General features: G+C 41.9%; 1 protein-coding gene across 1 annotated transcript in view; it reads left to right on the top strand.

Moving 5' to 3' along the window:
• The window catches only part of ESRRG (estrogen related receptor gamma), a 577,991-nt gene that overhangs the window by 170,491 nt on the left and 383,040 nt on the right, over window positions 1–24,460 (top strand). The window lies entirely within an intron of this gene.

Below are 24,460 nucleotides of genomic sequence, written 5' to 3'. Positions count from 1 at the left end.
TAGGCTTACAATTTGCTGCACAGTCCTTGCCGTTTCTTTACAGCTCCTTCCTGGTCCTAGACGTTTGATCACAAATGCAGCATTTCCCTGCTAATGCAGTGCAGGTTGATAAAACAGTTGCCGTGCCGGAATCCCTAAAGAAATTATTAATTATCTGGTTAATGTGCATCAGGCTGTGGGAGTGTGAGATTAATCACCAGCAGTGGGATGAGTTGCTGAAGTGGATTTTGGTTTTTTGTCTCCTGTCACTCGGTAATGGCTTTTCCTTCCTTCACCATCAGGTGAACAGGTGCAGAGATGCTGTATTTTCATTTTCCCAGAGTCAGTAACAGCCGGCGGCCAGGCGATGCCTTTTCCTCAGTCCTGCTGCATGAGCAGTTTACGACATGGAGTATTACCTACTCAGAATGTTCCAGCTCTTGGAGATTCTCCCCACATGACACGTGCTGCCTCAACTTTTTCAGCATTCTGAATGTGTGCATGTGTGTACACACGTGTGCACATGTACACACATCCCTGCAACACACATGCATGCACACACATATGTGCAGACACTTATAATTGAACACAAAGTTATGCGCAGGTATTTCTTGATGCTGTGAATGAACCCATGCTTACCACTTTATCTCATTTCTTTCTTTAGGGACGTTTCTTATCTCTAAATATGAAATAAAGACAGAGCAGGGAGGAAAAAGCTATAGGTAGGTAATTCTTTGAAAGGGAAAGAGAAGCTAGTCGTTTGATAGTGGGTAGCGTAACACAGAGATTGCAAGCATCTTCTGGATTCTTCCTGAATACTTTCTCCTATAGGTGCTCAGTCCCATGTCCTAGGAAGTTCTCTTTGTTCATGTTAATCACTCATGTGTGACATTATCTCTTCCTTATGATAAACGTATTTTCATAACATGAATCTTTGGTTTGGGGCATGTCAACGTGTCTTGGAATTTGTGATGTTGAAGAAGGTTGGCCGGTGTTGTGGATGGCAGAGGGCAGAGCCCATCCCCGGAGCAGGTCATAGGAGCGCTTTGCTGTTGACTTGGGGCCATACTGGCTCGGGGCTCCTGTGGATTGGGTGACGCCCCTCTGTCTTCACCTTGCATGGAGGCTGAGTTTCCTCAGGGAGTCTGCTGCTTCACGGTGATGCTGGGGGTAGAAAACTATCAGCAGCATGATCAATTTATTTGCACTCATTATATTTACCTGGAGTCTGACAACTTTTCTCTTTCAGTTCAAAGAAATAAAATGGAAAATGGGGGCATGTATCATGGAGGAGGTAGCCCGTTGAAACTAGTGAAAAATCTGAAGTACACAATTTAGGAAAGTATGATGTTTCATTTTTCTCTAGTATATGCTGGACTTCTCAAGGTGTTTCTAGGTTGAGGTCTTTCAGAATCTTCTTTAACAAATATACTAAATGCTTTGTGATTAGTGTTCCTTAAATGAATAAATATTTGTTGGGAGCTCCAGACCCCAGGGTTATGGTGACAAGACAGAGTCCAAGCATCTCAGGTCTTAAAGTCGAGTGGGGTGTTCCATTATTAAGTCAGTACACCCAGAGAAGAGTATAAACTTCCAGAGGGTGGTAAGTATTAGAAAGAACATAAAATAGAGGTATGACAGATAATGGCTTGATGGTCAGAGAAGCCTTGAACTTTAAGGAGTAACTTTGAGCTGGGGGCTGACTAGTGAGAAGGAGCTGATCCTGTAAAGATTTGAGGGTAGAATGTTCCCGGCAGATGAGGAAGGGCAAGTGTGAGGGTCTTGAGGTGGGAATGAGCTGGACTGGTTCAGAGAACAGACAAAAAGACTAACACGATCAGAGCCTAGTGAATGAAGGAATGTCTGGACTTGAGGGTTGTAGGTATGCTGCAGCCCGGTGACATGCAGCCTTGGAGGCCCCGGGAGCAGATGTGCCTCTCACTCCGTGTATGATGGACGACCGGCTGTTAGTACCCGCTCGCGCCCAGTGGGCTGAAAACCCCAAAGTTCACATAAGTATACTCCTTGCAGTATCCCTTGCATCTTTAATTTGCTTGGCTAATCCTTCTTTATGCATAGTGGGAAGAAAAATTCAGCGTATATTGGATTTTCACAAGAATTCCGAAATAATTCCAGTTTGAATGAAAATAAATGCCATTCTGTGCTGGACGGCATTGAAATGGATGTCACAGGCAGTTATCTGCACTGGGCCCTTAATCTCATTTTGGATGAGGAATTTTCCTTGAGCGGTTCAGAAGAGGGTAGCCTTCTGTTCTGCGTATTCTCTTTATATCTCTGCTTGGGTACTAAGATCGCAGAAAGCCCTTAGCGTAGAGCCCAGAATGTCTGCCATAAACCCCCAGGCAGTGGCTGGGCTTTGCAGCCACGTAACATGCAGATGATGCATTTGTGTTTCTCAAATGTAAGGCTGCCTAATAGTCAGTCACAAGGCCACAGGGGATGGTTGGGGGGCTGTCTCCTGAGCTCCTCATGGAGCATCTCATCTCTGTGTTTGGGTTACTCCTATGCCTCGGGCTTCCTGAGCTCAGTCTGATAAGTAAACCCAAATTTACTTTGTTAAGCTCAGCAGCCCCAGCAGTAAAGAGATAAGAAAGAGGAAAAAGTATCTTTAGGAGAAAATAAGCTGTTTCTGTTTATAACGGCCACTAAATACATTTTTAAAAATGATTTTGTTTAATTTTAGCCATCTCACGCTCCATGGACCTGAATATCCCATAAAACTTACAAGTTCAACAGAGGGTTTGACAGAACTACTTGTCTCTAACAGAACCAATTTATCTGCAGGTAGAACCTTCTGAGTTATTTTAGGAACATAAGTCCTCTATGAGCGTAAGTTTTTGCTCTTTATTTGACTTAGAGAATTAAGAAATGAAATTTAATTATGAGTTGGTGGGGTGATTGCATTTGCAGTAACTACTCTAACTTGTTGCCCTTTCTTGAGTCTTCACGAGTGGCTACTTTCGGAGTCTTTCCCACTCTGTGCAGGGGGATTTATTGGACTCACCTTTAATACTCAAAGGAACCCTGTAAGGTAGCTATGCATACTCGCCTTGTTTGGCGGCTGAGGACACTGACCCGGCAGGAAGTTCAGCAAGGTGCTGGAGCAGAAGTGCTGCATGGGTCCCTCTTCCTTCTTGCCTTGTGCATGAGGCTTGGTCCATCCCCTGAGTGTACAGGCCAAACAGGGACGAGCTGTGTAGGCCTCTGTTGCCTACTGCTCCCTCGATAATCACATTCACACCCTCCATTCCTTACAGCTAGGGGATCAGACCCTAAGCATGTCACTTCTGACCTGTGATCTTGTTACTTCTGGTCTTTTCTCCATAGTTCCCCTGTGCACACATACACAGCCACGCATACACATGCACGTGCAGTCTGTCACGGACACACACACGCATACACACACATGCATCTCTTTGCCTAAGTGCCTTGTAGCTTCAAAGATTTAACCCGGTGGTAGATAACTCATGGTTGTTCAAAACAGCACTCCATAGAGAATTACACGCCGGGTAATGTGTCCCGTGGGCATTTCCTGTGACAGGGATTTGCTACAGTGCTCTGTTGTGTAGCTGCTACTGTAGTGTGATGACATGGGCCTTGGACACACACAGACTGTGACAGAGAAGAAGAGCCATGCAGTTTCAGGTACGTCTTACAAGGCTCAGAGAAGCATGCACACATTCACATAAATGCACACACCACCACACGTGTATATGCATTTATATATACCCAGTATACCCATAGAACTGTACCCAGGTAATTCCTTGAAAATTGGGCTGTGCAAGCTACACTCTTCACACAAAGGCTATTCATAAATGTTTGATGGAACAATGTTGGCTTTTGTACTGTGTGGACAAGTAGGAACACGAAAACAAAGACGTCCAGTTGGCCTGCGATCACTGTGGACCTCAGGCCAAATATGTCAACAGTGGAGAACCGTCGCTGAAACGTCTGGCAGAACAAATACATCCTGGCGGACATGTTACATGTGTAGTCACGTAACATATCGGCATGTTCCGTGAGGTAGGGTGCCCTCTGTATTGAGTATTGTTTTGGCCTTTAGTATTGCTCTCAATAGGAGCCACAAAACCTTTTCAGAAACTCTCCTGCTTTCTAGTTGGTGAAGTCTCAGGAGAGATGGAATCTGCATCTCACTAGTGAGCTCTAGAAGGTGTTAGAAATAGGTCCAGTGTTGGGGTGGGCATAGGTAGATATGCTGGATTATGGGTAGAGAGGACCCAGGTTTCTCCCCTCTTTTTCATGGAGGCAAGATGGTTACCATTGTTCCTTTCCTTTCCTTTTCCTTTTCCCTCTCCCTCTCCCTCTCCCTTTCTTTTCCTTTCCTTTCCTTTCCTTTCCTTTCCTTTCCTTTCCTTTCCTTTCCTTTCCTTTCCTTTCCTTTCCTTTCCTTTCCTTTCCTTTCCTTTCCTTTCCTTTCTTCTTCTCTTTTCTTTTTCCTTCCCTTTCCTTTCCTTTTCTTTCCTTTCCTCTTTCCTTTGAGTGAGACATTGAGAGAGCAAGGGTGGGGGAGAGGCCAAGGGAGAGGAAGAGAGAGAATCTTAAGCAGGCTCCATGCTCAGTGCAGAACTCTATGCATGGCTTGATCCCACAACTCTGGGATCATGACCTGAGCTGAAATCAAGAGTTGGACATTCAACTGACTCAGCCACCTAGGTTCTCCTGACTACCATTATTTTCAAGGTCAAAATCACCATGCACCACAATACAGGATCACTGCAGAGACCTAAGAGATGATTCAGAAATTAGCAGTTCAGGAAAATAGTATTTGGGAGGTTAAGCCTTGTAAAGATCATGCTGATGTAGCTCAGGTATAGAAAACGGTATTACTGGTAGGCACCTTGTCACTGATTGGTTTGTAAGAAGGCTGCTATATAGCTGAAGAGATACATCTAGATTTTAGGAAGAGAAGGGATGACTTGAATTATATACTGAGAAGAATGCTTTGGAACAAGAGTGTACTGTCTAGTGGGAAGTGGAGAAAGGGGACTGGAAATTCTCTGCAGATGAACTGACCATGGCTTTGCTTGGGGTACCACATGAATTCCCAAGGGCCTTTCTAGCTTCTGACATTGGTTCTGCTCTTCACCCTTTGCACAAGGCAGATGTACTTTGTGTCTATTCCAGTCCAGCCCCAAGTCCTCTTTCAGTTCCACTATTGTCATCCTAACACAGACACATAATCACAGGATTAAGAAGCAAGCCACAGTAGCGATGAATCTAGAGTTGCTTCTCCTAGTCTTGCCTTAGTTTCCTCTGACATGACAGCAGGGAGCAAGTGAGTGAGAAATTTGGGCTCCCCTCATGAATATTCTAGAAGCTTATTTCATTTGGCAATGTGACACCCTTAGTGCACTTCTAACTTCTGCTATTTCTCTTCATAGTCATTATCTGAGATTCACAAGAACTGGATATGGTTACACGTCCTGGAGTTCCCTCCAGTGTGCACTTTGCAATTTAAAGATACAGATATAGTAAATGTATTATGATTACCTGTGAGCCCTTAGTGTAACTAAAGGGGATCAGGCTGCCGTGGTTTAAAATTTTATTACATAATCTACCCTTGGTCCACTCCTTAAAGTGTCAAGGTCCTTATGATTTGGGACCAAGAAATAAAACATGAGGCTAGCTCTTCATATAAAGGTTTGAAATAATACAGTGCCTATATTAGGATAAAATTTATACACTAGGTTCAAATCCTTTCCCCTCAAACCAGACTGAGCTGTTTCAGATCCCACACTACACCACGCCCAAGCCCGCACACACACACATTCACACCCCACACCTCACACATCTGTGCCCTAGATATAATTTTGCTCAATCCTCTAACTGCTTCCGGAAGCATTGGTCTCATATTGCTTTACTCTGGCCACTTTCCAGCGTCCACAATCTGAACACCAACTTGAGTGGACAATATATATTCCCCCACCCTTCTGGAGAAACAGTAAGCATGTTATATTAAAACTGAACAGTTAGAATTTTTTGTCTTTGGCAGAGCTCTAAGAATTCCAGATCTGTGAATGGTCAGCCTGAGCATTAGTACGTTTTTAGAGATAACTTAATATATCTCCTTTGACTCTCTGCTCTGGCTTCCGGCCATTGAGTTCTGTATTAAGGGCAACAAATGCTTATTTAAGGGGGGGTATTCTATGCTTTATTATTTAAATCTTTTGTAAACAGGTTACAGAAGCTCTTGGTTCTAACGGTAATAAAACTAATTTGGATTTCTTAAGCACCTTTATGGTCCCATGTGAAGAGGGCAAAATGGTTGCATTTTATGTAAGCAAAGAGCTGAAGGGAGAACGCGCATCTGTGTAGTGGAATGAGTGACTGTGATATATAAGCCCGAGGCTTAAGAGATACCTCAGCTGAGGAAGCAGGGGGTTATGGCTTTACATTCAGAGACTTGGCAGGAAATCCAGCTCCCTTCTGGGCCACTGTGGCTACCAGCACCTGCCAGACCCACCTTCTGGATGGGCTGATTGACTTCTGCTTCTTTTGCCACCCCCTTTCACTTGGGCTTCAGCCAGACCTTCCCTGTGTTCTTCCACAAGCATATGAAGGTTAGCCTCATTGGAGTGTCTCTGACAGCTTCTGTATATGCTGTGTGAGATCTGCAACCGCATTGCTGTCAGTGCAGGTGGGGAGCGAGACCCAGCAAGAAAGATGGTGCAAAGCCCCTGAAACTCTCCTCATGGCTGGTCACACCCTTCAGGTGTTCACACACTGAAGTCAGAGAGGAATGCCACTCACAAGGCATCCTGTTCCAATGGAAATTCCAAAATGATACCCCTAAACCTCCTAGAATTTCAAAGCATAAACTAAGCATCTCTTTCCCTAATCTTCAGTGGCCCTGAGCAGACAACCCCAGTGCCTTTGAGCATGCTGTGCTTCCAAGCCTTTGTTTTCTGGGAGAAAATCCTTGGCCAAAGGAGTAGAAATAGTAGCATGAACTAATTCCTTTCAAATCATTGCTCAGCAGTATTGAAGAACATCAATACTGTCTGTGAACACTGTCTATAAAATTTAGACAGTCTAGCCCTGCCTGTGACCCAGGATCCTGTCAGACAGGAGGACACGCTCTACCTACCACTCCTGGGGCATGTTAGTTAATGGGAGTAGACTGAGTTGAAGGATCTAGGGCTTGGGTTTTCTCATTTCCTAGCTAAGTTTTCCTCGAAGGAGTTGCATCCTGTTGTTTTCCATAAGAACAATAGTTTATTTACTTACAAGTTAAATTGTCTTTGGTGGGGTAGCCTAGGTAAGCTTCATGTATGACTTAGTTTCTATGGAAAAATCATTGTAAATAATCATTAAATTCAAACAGTGCCCTCAGTTTACCTGGTAAGAGTATATGAAGCAAGCTCCACCTTTCACTGCCAAATCGTTAATAATTCTTTAAGTAACTTAAAGTGAATGATAATTCTCATAAATGGAGTCAGGAAGTTAATACCCCAAAGTGAGTCACTGAAATTTAAGTTCTGATGCTTGGTTTGACCAACAGATTTTTTTCTTTCTCTTTCTTTCTTCCTTTCTCTCTCTCTCTCTCTCTCTCTCTCTCTCTCTCTCTCTCTCTTTCTCTTTCTTGTCCACCCTCCTCACATTCTAGTCTCTCTACTAAGGGTACAGCTTTATTATCTTTTTTCACCTTTGTAATTTGTGAAGAAGTTGTTTCTTATTTATTGTGCGGATGTCTGTTTTTTTTACTAGAATGTCCATTCCTTGTGCCGATGAAGAATGTCTGCTGTGTGCCAGGAAGGGAGTGAGATCGGCCCAAGTTCACAATTTTAGACGTGACGGGACGGGACTAGGTTGAGACCCACCTCTGTCCCCTTCCGCCCACGTGGGTACAGCAATGCCAAGTTAGTGACTGCTCTGTAAGTAGAGAGGTGAAAGCTCACTTTTCAAAAGGCTGTTATTCAGAAATTGCGCCCCCCACAAAAGGAAATGATTATCAGTTTTCCTAAAATTGAACTGAGGCCATTGAACAATGGGATGAAAGGACAAGGCCATCCTGTATTTTGGGTGAACGAGGTCATTTCACATGTTTGAGCCATTTCTCGATTCTTCCTCCTCTTTGCTGCCTTGCTAATGGTACTCCTGCAGCCTTGATTATAAGTCACCATTGTGTTCTTTGCAGGGAAAGCCCATGTGAATGGACTGATAAGTCTTCTTAGAATGGCATGGTCATCTAAAACCATTTTTTAATGCTTATTTATTTTTGAGAGAGACTGAGAGTGTGAGCAGGGGAGGAGCAGAGAGAGAGGAAGACACAGAATCCACACAGAATCTGAAGCAGGGTCCAGATTCTGAGCTGTCAGCACAGAACCTGATACAGGGCTTGAGCTCACGAACCGTGAGATTATGACCTGAGCTGAAGTCAGATGCTTAACCGACTGAGCCACCCAGGTACCTCTGTGTGTGCCGTTAACTTCATAAATCCATTTTCTCAAATTGGAGAACACAAACTCCCTGTCAGTGCTAATTAAAAATTCAGATTCCTGTGTTCCTCCCTTCATCGGTTTAATTCAGATTTCTCAGAGCCCCAGAACTCTGTACTTAAGACTTCACAAGGGGATCCCTAGGCACACAGATTTTTGAAAGTTAAAAATTTCCTTGGCTTAAGGGGAAAAAAAGAAAAGGTGGCCAGGGCATTCCACGCTTTCCTCCAAGAGTAACTTAGTGGTTTTACTCCTAAGTACTTTTCTTTGTCCGGCGAATCCAATCCGTCAGGCCCTTCTCTGTACATTTCCTCTCGGCCCCCATTCGTTTCTTCCCAGAGTGACTTTTTCAAACTCCCATGCTCTTCACGACGACTGATCAATGAACTTGCACATGAAAGACCAACTTAAACTCTTCTCATCTCTTTTCATCCCCTCCACAGCAAATGCCTTTTCATCTTCTCAAACATTCCAAAATGTAGCAAAAAAGTCGGCCCTACAGCAGATGCAGTTCCTTCCTGGTCTCTAGGTAACATTTTAACCTGTATAATGTTCACCGCACAGCATCTTAAGTAATATTCCAGGAAATACGCTGCTGCTTGTTAAAAAGGATAGGACCCCAGAGATGTCTTTAAATATGCCTGTAAAGTGAGAGGTGCCAAGAGAAAGATAATATGGCTGATTATAGTTATTTACCTTACATTTTCATTCGCTTTTAACTGGGTGTAATTTAGGGGCATGAAATCTCTTATTGGAAGTGCATTTGCATTAAACAGCTCTAAGCAACCATGAAAGTGCAGGAACTGAAAAATTGACAGACTGGGTTCCTAGAATCCCAAAGTAGCATTTTTGTAATAGGCATACAAACAAATCGAATAAACATGTTTTGCTTCAGCGATTTAAAGAATATGGTCTTTGGAGTAATTTGTCTTTTTTAAACTATCATTTCTAACCTTTTCATTGCCTATGTTTAGTTGGAGGCTTCCCCTAACAATCTGCAGCAATTTCCCAACCAGCTGTTGGTGTTCTAGTGCTTGGTGCTTTGTTTCCATTTCCTTGAGCTATCAAATCACGCTATAAGGGGACTACCTGAGCCCTGCAATCTCCCAGGCTTGCACTTAGCAGTTGGTTTGTTTTGTTGTTGTTGTTGTTCCTTGTTGTTTTTGTTTTCTCAAGATGCTTCATTGTATGGAAAGTGCGTGTAAACCATTGTGGCCCGAAATTACAGCACTCAGGCCAAGCATCAGAAGGCACACCTGAGCCTCCAGTAATGGGCGCTCTCTTCTTTCTTCCCCACTAATAACAACAAACTTAAGAATTGATCTGTTGGAATTTTAGCTTGATTTTTTTTTTCAGATATGAGTCAGGTTTGCATAGACTTTCTTGGAAGAGAATGTGTGTTCAATAGTCTTGGCGCGATGTAAAAAAGAGAATCATTTGTATACTCTTACCCCTTGGAGACAACGAAGGATAAACAAAGTCAGTGTTTACACTGAGTTGGCTGAAGAATGAGTAGAAGGAGAAGCTTTGTCTTTTACGAAGTTTGAGCCCTGGTTAAAGAGAAAATGAGGACACCTGTTTGTGTGTTTTTATCTTTGTGCTCTGATATTTGCTTGGACACGCTTTGCAAACACTGAGTTTTCTGTGTCATGGAGGGATACTTAACACATTTTTAAATAGAAAGAAGGAAAGAGAAAGGAAAACAGAGGCAGTGAGAGAGGAGCCCTTTTGGGTTTCCTTTTTTCCTTATACTACTTCCGCCCACTTATATTTTAACTCGAGTCTGGCGGACCCCAGTTAGAGGTACTTTCAGTAACTTCTCCATCATTAGGGGGAGAAGTTGAGTCTAAGCTTGTTTCCAGACTTGTGAGTAAGATTTTCTCATCTGAGACGTTCCTTTGGTTTATTTAATCCTTGCTAAGGTAGAGGGGCATTTGTATCCTTCAGCAGAAATTTTTATCTTCTAATTAGAGCAGAGGAAGAAGTTCTCAATGAGAGACTTACTCGATTTAAACTGACTGACTGCCACATTTCCTCAACATCCTGATAAAATGACAAAGTTTTTTTTCTTCCTAATTGACCCTCTAGCCAATATGTCATGAGGTGCTTTTGATTAAAAAAAGAAAACACACACACACACACAGATCAGTAGGTCAGAATTAACAGGCTCCGTGATCTTGCTCTTAGATAGATGAGAGTCATTCTTTTTAAAAGTGAGAAACAATTTTTGTTTGCAAAAATAGTTTCCAATTAATTCCCCCCTACATAAGAAATAAGAGAGGACTCTTATTTCCTGTCTGTGGCATCTTTTTTGTAGTCCAGTTGCAAAAAAATTAGAGCAGTTGCACATCTCGGGGAAAAGTGATGTTCTTCCATACATCAAAATAAGCATGAACAACCTATGTAAAGATGAAAAGAAAAGGCATATATCTGATATGGTGTAGGTGTTTATGCACACCTAATTTTTGTTTGTCCTTTTTTTATTTTTTTATTTTTATTTTATTTTTTTAAATAGTTTATTGTCAAATTGGTTTCCATACAACACCCAGTGCTCTTCCCCATAAGTGCCCTCCTCCATCGCACCACCTCTTTCCCCCCTCCCCCTTTCCCTTCAACCCTCAGTTCATTTTCAGCATTCAATAGTCTCTCAAGATTTGCATCCCTTTCTCTCCCCAACTTTCTTTCCCTCATCCCCTCCACCTGGTCCTACATTAGGTTTCTCCTGTTTTCCTGTTAGACCTATGAGTGCAAACATATGGTATCTGTCCTTCTCTGCCTGACTTATTTCGCTTAGCATGACACCCTCAAGGTCCATCCACTTTCCTACAAATGGCCATATTTCATTCTTTCTCATTGCCATGTAGTACTTCATTGTGTATATAAACCACATCTTCTTGATCCACTCATCAGATGATGGACATTTAGGCTTTTTCCATGTTTTGGCTATTGTTGCCAGTGCTGCTATGAACATTGGGGTACATGTGCTCTTATGCATCAGCATTTCTGTATCCCTTGGGTAAATCCCTAGCAGTGCTATTGCTGGGTCATAAGGGAGATCTATGGATAGTTTTTTGAGGAACCTCCACACTGTTTTCCAGAGCAGCTGCACCAGTTTACATTCCCACCAACAGTGTAGGAGGGTGCCTGTCTCTCCACACCCTTGCCAGCATCTATAGTCTCTTGATTTGTTCATTTTAGCCCCTCTGGCTGGTGTGAGGTGGTATCTCAGCGTGGTTTTGATTTGTGTTTCCCTGATGATGAAAGATATTGAGCATCGTTTCATGTGCCTGTAGGCCATCTGGATGTCCTCTTTGGAGAAGCCTCTGTTCATGTCTTTTGCCCATTTCTTCACTGGGCTATTTGTTTTGTGGGTGTGGAGTTTGGTGAGTTCCTTGTAGATTTTGGATACTAGCCCTTTATCTGATATGTCATTTGCAACTATCTTTTCCCATTCTGTCGGTTGCCTATTAGTTTTCTTGATTGTTTCCTTTGCAGTGCAGAAGCTTTTTATCTTGATGAAGTCTCAAGAGTTCAGTTTGAGTCCTTGCCTTTGAGGAGGTGTCGAACAGGAAATTGCTGTGTTGGAGGTCTAGGAGGTTTTTTCCTACTTTCTCCTCAAGGGTTTTGATGGTTTCCTGTCTCACATTCAGGTCCTTCAGACATTTTGAGTTAATTTTTGTGTATGGTATAAGAAAGTGGTCTAGTTTCATTCTTCTGCATGTTGCTGTCCAGTTCTCCCAGCACCACCTGCTAAAGAGGCAGTCTTTTTTCCATTGGATACTCTTTCCTGCTTTGTCAAAAATTAATTGGCCGTACATTTGTGGGCCCAGTTCTGGGTTCTCTATTCTATTCCATTGGTCTATGTGTCTTTTTTTGTGTCAATACCATACTGTCTTGATGATGACAGCTTTGTAGTAGAGGCTAAAGTCTGGGATTGTGATGCCTCCCATTTTGGTTTTCTTCTTCAATATGACTTTGGCTATTCGGTGTCTTTTGTGGTTCCATACGAATGTGAGGATAGTTTGTTCTAGCTTTGAGAAGAATTTTGGTCGTTTCAGGATGTATTCTTTTAATGGTGTCTCTTAGTTTCTTTTGTTGTGCCTTTGAATATTTTATTTCCCTACTCAGCAATATTTGGGACTCACCGTCATGCACACTTTGGCTTGTTTCTTGGTGTAGCCCTAAAAAAGAAAACAGACAGACAGAGGGAACAGAAGCGCACAGACACACAGACAAATCAAACAAACAAACACATTAAAAGGGGGAAAGAAAAGAAAGAAAATGGAGAGGAAAGAGATAAAAAGAAGAGAAGAAGAAAAAAAGAAAAAAAATAAAGGGGGTCAGAGACAACAAAGGACAGTGGACAGTCTAAAAGTGTATGACCAGTTGAGGGGAGAGGTAAGGATGAGATACAGGAGAATATATCTGGATTGTAAGAAGGTAAAAAAAGGGAGAAAGGAGAAAGGAAAATAAGGAGTAAAAATTTAAAAAATTAAGTAAAAACAAAGATAATAAAAAATAAGTAGGAAAAAAGAAGAAAAAAAGGAAAAAATGAAAAAAAGAAAAAGAAAAAAATTATTAAAAAAAAAAAGCAGCCGCTCCCCCTCGTGGATAGGTGTGGTTTGGTGTGGTAGGTCTTGGAGGCTGCTCTCAGAGGCTCCGCCTTGGTGTCTGCAGAGATTAGATAGGCAGCACACCAAGCTCTGCTGGAACTACGCACTGTAGGCCACTCTAATGAGTCCGATCTCCTTGTGCCATGGTTGAGCCCAGTTGTATTTTCCAGGCCCGCCTCAGTTCAAAGTTCCAGTCCATGTACATTTATGCTACCACAGATGAGATGTATTTGCTTTGGTGGCTGGCCTCTTAGGGGGAGGAATCAGTTTGTCTTGGCTCAGGCAGGGATTTTGGTTGCCCCTGCCTGAGGTGAGGTGTGCCACCTGAGGCGAGACGTGAAGCAGGAGGTGAAGTGCGCGCCTTCACAGACACATCTGCAGATTCCCAACCCCCAGCCGGGATTGCGATTGGGTTGGGGGAGGAATGAGTTTCTCTTGGCTTTGCGCAGCTGTTGCCTGAGGCACCGTGTGCTGCCGGAAGTAAGCTGGAAGCTCCTGCAGCCTGAGCGTGCGCCCAGGCCCTCATGACTGCCAACTCCCTGCTGGGATCGCATAGGTGTGTGGGCTATTTCTTCCCTGCTGGCACCCGGGATCGCGCGGCCAATGCTGGGGGCGAGATGCGCCGTGGAAATGAGGTGCATGCTCCCACTCCCAAAACCGAGGTCGAAGTGAGTGCCCCTGGCACCGCAGCTGCCTGGGCCACTGACTCCCTGCCAAGATGGCACAGGGCTGGAAGCTGTTCTTTCCCTTGTACCACCTGGGTTTGGGATTTGGGCTACCCAGCAGTTATCTATGAAGTGAGTTTCTCTCTCCAAGGCTTAAGCATTCTTTACCTCTTCCCCAGAGACAGTACTATGAGCGTGTTCAGTCTCTCTGTCTCTTCCCTTTGTCTCTTGGGCTCTGTGCGCTTGCCCCACATTGGGCTGGAGCTCCCGCCCCCCCTGCCCGTCTCAGGCTGGCCCGTTTTCCAATCGCCCCAGTTCACACTCACTCACTCAGGTATCCTTGAGGTTGTCTTTTTTCTGGATTCTGTATTTTCTTCTTCTGCTCTTGCAGATGAGAGTAATGTCCTTCTCAGTTCGATAAATGGGGCAGACAAAGTTTACAGAGCTCCCTTCCTCTCTGCCATCTTGGCTCCTCCTCCTGTTTGTCCTTTTTTTAAAGTTTATTTATTTATTTTGAGAGAAAGAGCATGTGGGGGAGGGGCAGAGAGCAAGGGAGAGAGACAGAATCTCAAGCAGGCTCTGTTTTGTCAGCAAGGAGCCTGATGCAGGGCTTGAATTTTCAAACCATGAGATCATGACCCTGGACAAAGCTGGACACTTAACCGACTGAGCCACCCAGGTGCCTCTACCATTTGTCTTATTAATTGAAAGAACTAAGTATAGGAGTTAGACTATAAATACGTAAATCAGAGCAGTACCCTGGCTTTGAAAAGAAATCCTCTCTGGCAAGTATTTTTTTTATTACATTAATGGAAGATTTTTTTTGGTGAGGATAAAATGGTCTAAAAATAAACAGCTGTATACTACTTCACTAAGCTGCTGCTTGGAGTGATTTTCCCATTGATTAGTCTCCGGGCTAATGCGGGTTCATTCCTCATTTCATTGCTAATTAACATCAGTGCTGCTTCTGACCACTTGACCGTGTTCTCTGGTGAACATGTGCTGGTTTGGCAAGTAATAGCTCTCTCCTCCTCCGCTGCCCCCCACCCCCCACCTCCTCCCCAGTCCCCAGCTCCCTCTTCTTTTCTTCCTCCTAAAAATAAGATTTTAAGTGAGGAGGAGAAGAGGAGATCCTTTAAGTTATAGCTTGCTAGTTTCTCCGTGAAGACAGCAAACCTAATAAAGAGATTATATGCAAGCAAGAGAAATAAACATAACTCCTCTACCCAAGCATTTGATTGAAGGGCTGTGTAAATATTGATGATTCACTCAGGCTACCATAGGAACTGGCTGGTGTGGTTCATTTTGCATTTGTCTCGTTGATTCAGGCTTTTGCAGCATATTTACAGGACAAATTACCTGCCTAACGGAGTTAGGACCAAAGACCTTTAAAAGAGAAATTGACCATTGGCTTAAAGGCATCTGTGTTTTCAAGACGTGTGCTCTTTCGTTCTTAGGTCTATGAAATAAAATTCACTGCCCGGTCATAGTTTCCTGATCTGACCCACAGTTACACATTTTGTAAGATGATCCACAGTCAAGCAGAAACATAGGTTGTAATCAAAGCAGAATACACAATTTGGCAACCCAGGATTAGGGATGGGAAAAATCCACAGTATAAACATAATGAAAATCACTTGCTTCTGTTCCAGGTCAGGAGGTCAATATTTCCATAAACTCAAGCCAACATGCATTTTAGAAAAGCCTTTCCAGAATCACTGAATAATTGTTGTTTTGATTTCATTCCAAATCATCACGTCTCTTTTAATTGAATCAAACATTACATTGCATTTAGAAAATAATTTCAAATTAGTGTTGATTTTTGCAGTTTGAGGCATTGTATTCCCTAAATAATCACAAGGCAGGCCTCCTTCAAACCCGCCTTTTAAAAGTAATCACCAAAAGACAATAACCTTCCCTTTTGTTCTGCTTTACAGCACAAGTCACTGTTATTACTATTACTGGTTTTCCATTAGGCATTTTAGTATGTATTTCTTGACTGTTTACATCTTATCATGTCTAAATTCCTGGAGGGGAGGAACTACATCGTATTCACATTTACAATTACATGAAGACACATGGCGGCTTTCTATTGGTCAGATCTTGTGCTCCGGACAAATGATGCCGTCTACTGAAAGAGTGAAGGGGCTGGCTGTTTCTTTGCTAATAACATGATTCCTTCCTGGTCTATCCTTAAAGCTCATTGCATTTACAACTTTAAACTTTGTACATGTTTTTATGTGCCACATGGGGCCCTGGCATATTAGGCACTATGGAATTTCAGTCTGATTTGATAGGAAATGTGGGGAATGGCTACTTGCTGACGAAGCCTCAGGAAGCTATTGCTGAGTTATTGCTGAGCCTGAGATGAACTTGGAGTTTGGGTAGATTGGAAGCGTCCTGAATACAGGAACTGTGTCTACTTGTTTGCCAGCCTATTTCCATTCTCTGTGCTGTTGCCTGGCAAACTGTTGGCTCAACAAATGCTATTGAAGGAAGGGGCATGGATGGGAGGGAACATTCTAAGCAGTAAGGACTGGATGAACAGAAGCCTGGAAGCTGATTTGCTCACAAGAAACAGCACTCAGTCTGTGTGGTATATGTCCAAGGAAAGAATCGAAAATAAATTTGGAAGGGTAACTCAGGACCAGGTTGTGCATAGTCGTAAATGCCCAGCCAAGGAATTTGGACTTTATTCTCATAGGCAGACACAGAATATGGTTAGGGACTGATAACTGTGGCTTTAAAAAACAAAAACAAAAACACAAATTACCTTAAAACGAGGTAGCTTGGCCATTCTATAATAACACAAAGAGTTGGCTTTTATTCTGGTTCTAGAGATACCAAGCAGGGTGGGCGGCAGAGAGGACAATTTAATAATTCAGATGTGCTCGCTCTAATTGCTGTAATATCTGAACGCCATTATAGTATGTGAGGACAGTGCCGCGTTTGTTGCTATAGATCAGCTTACCACTGCTTTGTCCTTTCACTGAATTTTGTTCCTTATTATTTTCTTTGCCTTTTATACCACTGACTTAAACTGGTGCAAAGAAAAACCAACAGACTCAGCTTGCATAATATGAGGCTCTGTAAACCCCAATATTCACGATTTGCCCCCTGAAAGGGGACAGAAGGAACTGAGATAGTCCTTCATAGTTTCTACTACCACAGCTAAGCTCCCATAATATTATTTCCGTTAAATAGAAGCACGACTTATTTCCCCTGTTGGAGGTCATGTATCAACCCCACAGGGAAGCTTCAGGATAGAAGATAGTGTTCCTATTGGAAATCCAGAGCTCCTGGCGATGAAAAGTGGAAAGTAGGCCCCTTCCCCCTGTGACACGGCAAAATAAACACATCTTCAGTTGAAGGGACTCCTTCGTGGGCTCACCTGATATGCTATTTGCCCCCACAGCGGTATAGGGCCAAAGCGCAAATTTATGTTCTAGCTTTCTAAGTGTCAAAAGAGACATGCTAGAAGCACATCAGAAATGTTTTCTTTTGTAAATGATATGATAACTTCACATTTAAATATTTGCTCACAGAGAGTCCACTGACTTAAAAGACAGCACTCAGTACACATTTCCTCAAAAAGTCTCATTTTCTTTTGATACTTCCATTCCTCCCCCTCCCCCTCCCATAAAGGAAACATGTCTCTATGAATAAAACCTAAGATGGAAACATCCTTGGGCATTTATCTCTTAATTGACCCACGTTTTGCCATCTCCATGATATGTGACTTTGTAAAATAGAAACTGATTGGTACCTGCAGGTGTCTGTTACTAAGCTTGGGGAGTGACTCAAGACAGAGGCAGTATTGCACATGACCCAACCTATTATATATGTGCATGTGTGTACATTCATGTGGGTGGGTGTGCTCAGGCACATGTGTGTGGAGGAAACAGTTTTCTTATTGAGGTTCTGGGAAAAAAGTAAGTTTCATGAGTGGAGCATGCAGGAGAGATTCAACAAAGGATTGATTTCAGTAAGCCTCACTGTTTTACTAAAAATCCATTATTTATTGAGCTATTAAGTGATGAAAAGGGTTAAGAGAACAAAAACATCTAATAAAGATGGTAACAGTAGAGCATCTTGTGAAATTTGTATGTGAATTTATAACATTAGAATCTGTCAGCAGACAGCATTATCCAGCAGAAGGGAAAAACTGTACCATACATATAGGCATAAAAATCGCAACAGCAGAGTTTCCGGCCAGGAAACCTTTTTTTCCATATGGGCGTCCATATGTTTTATCTTGAAATCCATATTTTTGGCCTTGATATCCATATGTTAGCTTTTTGCCCAAATAAGGCTGTGTAATCATTCTTTATTATTTCTTCTTTCCTAGAAATTATTACTCTAAGTTTTGGAAGATGGGAGGAGGGTAGGAAAGCAAATAGATTGTTTCACGTACTAGCACATGGAAGAGAAGAGGGTTACAGGAGGGACACATACACAACATGTGTGTAGGTGTGTTTATGTGAATACCCATGATTACATACCTGGTTCATGTTTGTTTGGTCAAGGCGAGATTCCCGGAGGTTGGGATTTTGAATCACAGGCTGTCTGTCTCAGGTTGATGCATCCACATGTCCAACTAGGTGGTGAAGAACACTTCAGACAGGGGCAGAAAGGGATGTATTTGGCTGAGGACACTCTTGGGTTCATTGGAATTGTTTATGGAATATTCACTGTGGAACCCTGATTTTGTTATTTCCAGCCCAACAGGAGCAGTGATAAGGGCACATCATTCATTACGTCTTGAATGTCTGGTTATGTTAAGACTTCCCCTCTAGACCGTGAATTCCGGAATAAACTTGGAATTGTATTTTATTCATTATTGCATTCCCTGACTCATAACTTATAGTTGGATTTCAGTAAAAGATTTCAGAACTATCAATCCATAGAAGCTCAACAGGGAAAGAACATCTAAGCTTTAAACACCACTCTCCCCCCACCACAAGCAACAAGGCCTCAAGGAATAAACCCACTTTATCATAAGTATTTAATGTGGATATAAAATTTATTTTATTCAGTCTGTGTACTAGGTTATCTCCATATTTAGATCCATCTAACACTTTCAACTCTAGCCCAAAGTAAGTGAAAAGAGGCCTTTCCATCTTTTTCTGCCACTTCTATATGCAGTGAGTCTTAGATTTAAATGATCTAACATAAATTCACCTAGAATTAACTCTCGATTTATTGAGGATTGCTTTATGGAGAAAGCAAAACCAGTGCCTATATGAGATGTCCTGACTAATGAGAAGTACTCTAGGAAAACAAACCAAAACCCAAAACTAAACTAGGAATGCTTGCTTCTGAAAGAAAGCCACAACCTGCCCTTTTTCTTTCATGGCAGCCTGCATTTGTTTTCTGGAAATCCAGGAGAAGGCATAGAATGACATACAAGGGCTTTGAAAGGAAGCCAAAGTAAAGACATTAATTTAGCAATAATTTTATTTCATGTTCTTTTATTGGTGAGGGGTTGATTTTTGCTGTCAGCCACTTTCTGTCTTCCTTGTCTTGGTGGCCCAGCAAGGTCAGAGAGTGGGTGTCTGTGACTTCTCAGCCTCAGGACCTTTGATTGACAGCCTGCTGAATTGCTCTCTCCAAAAAAGGCTGCTGCAGTGTGCCTAGCATGTGCAAAAACCCTCTGCGTTGACCATTTCCCAGGCATTTTGGCTTGAAATTCGTGCTTCAGCAACCTTCTTAGAAATGTCCAGTCAGAGCATGTGTCAAGGGCCACCTCTGCTGGATATCTCTCAGCGTGGAGAGTCAGCATTTTGAACCCCTCTCCTATCAAAGTCGAAGGATGTCAGCAATCTTTCACTTATTATATTCCTAGGAAAACATGCTGAGATAACTAACTACTCAGGGTGTAACTTCAGTTCATAAGTAGAGGAAGTAACAGTTCACTTCTCTCGGTTCCCAGGGTTTTAAACTCTGCAATTCTGTCTCTGCCTTTTCTCTTTCTTCTGAAGATTGGGATGCAAGTATGAGCTTATTTTAAGACTCCTAAGGGCAGCGTTTCATTCCTTGACTCTTCTTTGCCACATTACCTCACTGCATTAGTACTTGTATCTCCCTCTGATGGCATCCAGTTTCCTTTCCATTCACAGTGGCCAGGCATCGTATCTCTGATCCACTTAGAAACACAGTGAACTCTACCCCTGAGAATGTAAATGCTTTGTCAGTCACATCTATTGATCTTCGGGGCTCTATTTCTGGATTTCCATTCACATAGTCATTTGGTGTTTGGGATATCGGCTGTTCCTTTGAGGCACAAGAGTTAAGTTGGGTGCTGGGAACTCGGGAAAGAATATTTCTGTAGAAGCAAGTTTGTATATGAGTATTGATGAGAGTCTGTTTGGGTCCTATCCTTCCATAAGAAAAATGGAGAAAGGTAAAATACAGTAAACGTGTCTTGCTGATTCTGAGGAATGCTGAAGGAAAAGAGCAGTTAGGAAGAAAAAGAAGACTTAATCATATAGTCATCTCATTGGAACTTGTTATTGTAGAGCTAAGTGTGAAATAAATGAAGAGATAAAATAAAGAAGCATCAATAGTGAAAGAAATTTAGTCGGTTATTCCCAGACTGAAAATTCTATTTCTAAAGATCAACAGAGCATATTCCTTTGAAGAGCCAGCGGCTGCTACCATTTGGAGATAACACGTTTTATGATGTTGTAGGAAACAGGAAATCAGGAAAGGGGAGCCCAGAATTGGGTTAAAAAAATCTTCAGCTGTAATAATGAATTGTTGCCATGAGAAAAAACACCTAAATTAGAGAAGAGAGACTGTCTGTCTTAATAAGAGCCACAGTGGAAAGCCCTTCTTGAAATAGAGGTAAAATAAGGGAAAAATTGCATTGTTGCAGGGCTAATTTGATGAAAGGACCTCAGTAAATTGTGATTGCACAGTTAATAAACCCTAGAGCTTTTTTGGAAGACAAAATTAGTTGTTCAGTGGTAAAAAAAAATCAATTACAAATTGTATTGTCTTCTTTAACCAATCAGGCAGAGAAACCACCATAATAATGAATACTAGTCAGAGTGAACAGAACCTCACTGAATCTATGATTTAACTCCATTTTTCATCAGGAGACTGAAAACTAATATTTCTAAATGGTGAAAATATTCCTCCTTATGGTGTTGAAGGAGGTTTCCTATTATTTTCCTATAAAAGGTCCGTGGAGAGATATGAGTGTGTTTAGGTGTATCTTTTAATACAGTTCAGTGAAGATGGGTAGTGCATTCAGAGAGGAAAAATCAGCCATTCAAAGGAGGGCGTGGTGTCTTTGCATGCGACAGAAAATTGAAAAACACTTATAAACAGGTCAGTGATGTTAATAGATAGAAAAATGCAGCGTTCCATAAATAGAGCCATAGTATACATATTAAAATAATTTTTTTAAAGTATTAACACTTCTGTGAAGCAATTCCAAGTACATGCCAGAATGTACATGCAATGTCATCTTTTTATAAAATGACAGCTCATTTAAGGACCAAGAGTAAATCTTCCCACTTTTCTTGACCTAAGTCAGACATGGATTAGGAATGGAAGTCTCGGAATTAAAAGTGATTGTGTTCTGATAGTTTGGGTAGTTCATGTTTAAAATCCATTCCTTGAAACTTGAAGGGTTTTTTTTAATATATATAGTAAGAATGATAATATATGGCAACTGGGCGATTTCAGAAACGCTTATTTAGCTGGTATGTAGCTGAAATCCTGTGCATATGAAGCACTGAGTGTCTCTGCAAGCAGAGCTGGGTGTTGACATCAGCCAGAATCGAGTTCAGCTCCTCCTGTCACCCCAGTGACTGTGGACAAGTTATCCTGCCACTTGGGTCCTCAGTTTTCAGATCTGAAAAATGAGGAAAATGACACCTACTTAAACGCCCAAAGAAAAAAAGGAGTTATTGTAATATTTCAGATCCTGGAAATTTAATAATTAGGAAAATAGGAAAACAAAATACAATTTTTAAATTTAATAATAGTTTTTAGTTATTAAATGAATTTTTGAGGGGATACAGGCTTAGAGGAGGATGAAGAAGCTTTTTCGAAGGCCTATTCACAGCACATTTACCGACTGTATTTGTGTTAACAATTCTTATTACATAGAATTGTAATAAGAATTGGATGTGGCCTCACTTGTATTTCTTATATGTTTTGTTTATGAGATGCTTCTTCTAGCAATATATTTTGCACTGCATTAAAATGTTGGGTTATAAGAAATAATAAAGTAAAATATTGGTGCTATCAGTGTATGTGAACCGCTTTTCACTAGGACCCCAGAAGTATTCGAATGTTAACCAGCCAGATTCGGAAGCATGCAGTTGTCTTAGCTCTGACCAGTGAGGTAGAAGGAGGGACAGTTCCCTGTTCCAGTTACAGGTCACCCTAGAGGCACGGGACGGTATATTGTCTCGCGTGAAAATGTAAAGTGGAGCGGATACAGCTCAGGTTGGCTGGGGCGGGGCCAGGGAAGAGGATCCTACTTGTGTTTAGCGACTTGAAGAGATAGTCCTGCTCTCAGAATATCCATACTAGGTTGCATCTAGCAACTCAAAACTGAAAGTGAATCCGAAAACCTGGAAAATGTCTTCAGAAACCAACCAATGACATGAATTACAAGGTCACCTACAAGAAAAAGGAAGGAAGAAAAGGGATGACCATGGGTACAGGCTGGAGTTTATAGGAAGGGATGTAGATTAGGAAGGAGAACTGCGCTTGACCTAGAAGAATGAGTGATAGTCGGATGGGTGGAATGCAACAGAATTGGGAAGAAACATAGCTCTTTTTACCGGAGGAAGAAAGGAAAGCCATGTGAAGAGCAATTTATCTGAAGAAAAGGGAGCGTGTACCTTTGGGGAGCAGTGAAACATCAGACTGGAAGTGGTGAGGGAGGAGGAGACATTCCCAAACAAAATCTAACCTGGAACTCTAATGCAGGTCAGTGGTTTCACATCCTTTGCACCTGCAGCACCCCCCACCCCCACCCGTATCCCCTCCCCAGCAGATCTGAGCAACTCTGCCTCATACTTCTCTTCACGTGTGTATTCACACATCTGATAGTCAGTATGTGCCCCATACATGCATTAGACTATATATGTTTAGATGGTGTGTAGATGGTACATGTATTATATGTTCTATATGTATATGAGTAAATAAATAGATATTAAATGAATACACACAAATTGTGTATTTATTTTTATATCAAAATGAATTGAACTCCTCTTTCTGTCATTTCTCCTGCTACCCTTTTGAAATCTGCTCTAACCACAGTCACGTAGCTACTGTTCTCCTTCTACTTGGAATATTTGGACTTTTGAATGTAGTGGTTGCTTTTTCCTTCATTTGAGGGGACGGAGTAGGAGCAGAGGGGAGGGGATTAGCTGACTACAAAGTGATTTGACATTATCATATTCCCTATACCTCAAAGCAAAAACAAGAACAAAAGAATAAGGTATAACACTGTGTAGAATAGAGCCAGCTTCTGTATTTACTCTGGCACCATGTGACTGTTACCAAAGGTTTGGTTAATTTGTTAGGAGATTCTGTACAAACCAGGACAAAGCAGCTGTGAACCTCTCCACAGTGATATCCGAGTCCAATGTAGGAAGTAGTGAATATGCCTTCAAGTATGTTGTAAGTGAGACATTATATCCGATTCTGTCTCCAATCTTGATAGAAAATTCCACGGGGAGAGTTGCTATTTCTAGGCTAGAGAAAACCACGAGAACAGCTCCAGAGATTAAGGAACTCTCAAAGCGGAGATTTTACAAGCCACTGAGTTCTGCCTTCTTCTGAGAAGCCTTCCCTGCGGTTGTTCTATACCTTGACTCCAGGGGAAGCCTGAGGAAGGTTCAGGCTGACATTACACACATAGACCAGGGCAAATACACTGATTTTTAAACAAAGATAAAGTTACCAGTAGTTGGCACAATACCTTGAACATAGTAGGCTCTCAATAAATGTTGTGTGAGTCGAGATGCATATTTTTCTGGAATCATGTATATAACAGAGTGAATTTGCTTTTGTTGACTTTTGAACATGACATTTATCCAGCTAGGTAAGTCCTCTTTGCAAATGTATCTGTCACTGAGGATGCTGGATTCTTATTACATATTCATAAAGCAACAGATTTATGTTTCAGTCCAAAACCAAGTTCACAAACGTAGTTTCCCACAGCAGAGCATTACATGACTTGCTGATGGGATTCTGGGATATTCCTCACAAGCCAACAGGGGAGCCAAGAGAAGGTAAAAACTTTAGGAGAGCAGAGTCAACAAGGTAAGAAGTTTGGTAATGCTGATTTATAAAGACGCTTTAACTTTTAAACGTGTACTTTCAATCTGAAGGACTGCAGTGGGGATTTAAAATATGACCATTTAATTTTTTAAAATTACATAAATTAAGCGAACAGCCCATTAGCAAGACGCCATCAGGATCACATGGCCAATTCAGATCAAGTTATATTATCTTGCCTGCCAGATTTGAATAAGAATTAAGAAATTACTATTCTGAAGTGGTGTTGGACATTGACCCTCATTTGCAGTGATATTCTTCACAGTAACTACCTGGAACTGACTGTTCGAACAGGCCCGCCCCTGAATCTTTGTGGTGCTTCAATGGGGAGGTGTATTCGTTGGAGAGAAGCAGCTAATAAATTGTTCTCCTTGCCTTTGATGAAGCCTTGTACCGCAGGGACCTCATGTTGGAG

The sequence above is a fragment of the Suricata suricatta genome, chromosome 3 (assembly GCF_006229205.1).
Source record: "Suricata suricatta isolate VVHF042 chromosome 3, meerkat_22Aug2017_6uvM2_HiC, whole genome shotgun sequence".
In the NCBI taxonomy this organism is placed as follows: Eukaryota; Metazoa; Chordata; class Mammalia; order Carnivora; family Herpestidae; genus Suricata; species Suricata suricatta.
The sequence above is the reverse complement of the archived record's forward strand: the minus strand, read 5'-3'. Positions and strand labels throughout refer to the sequence as shown.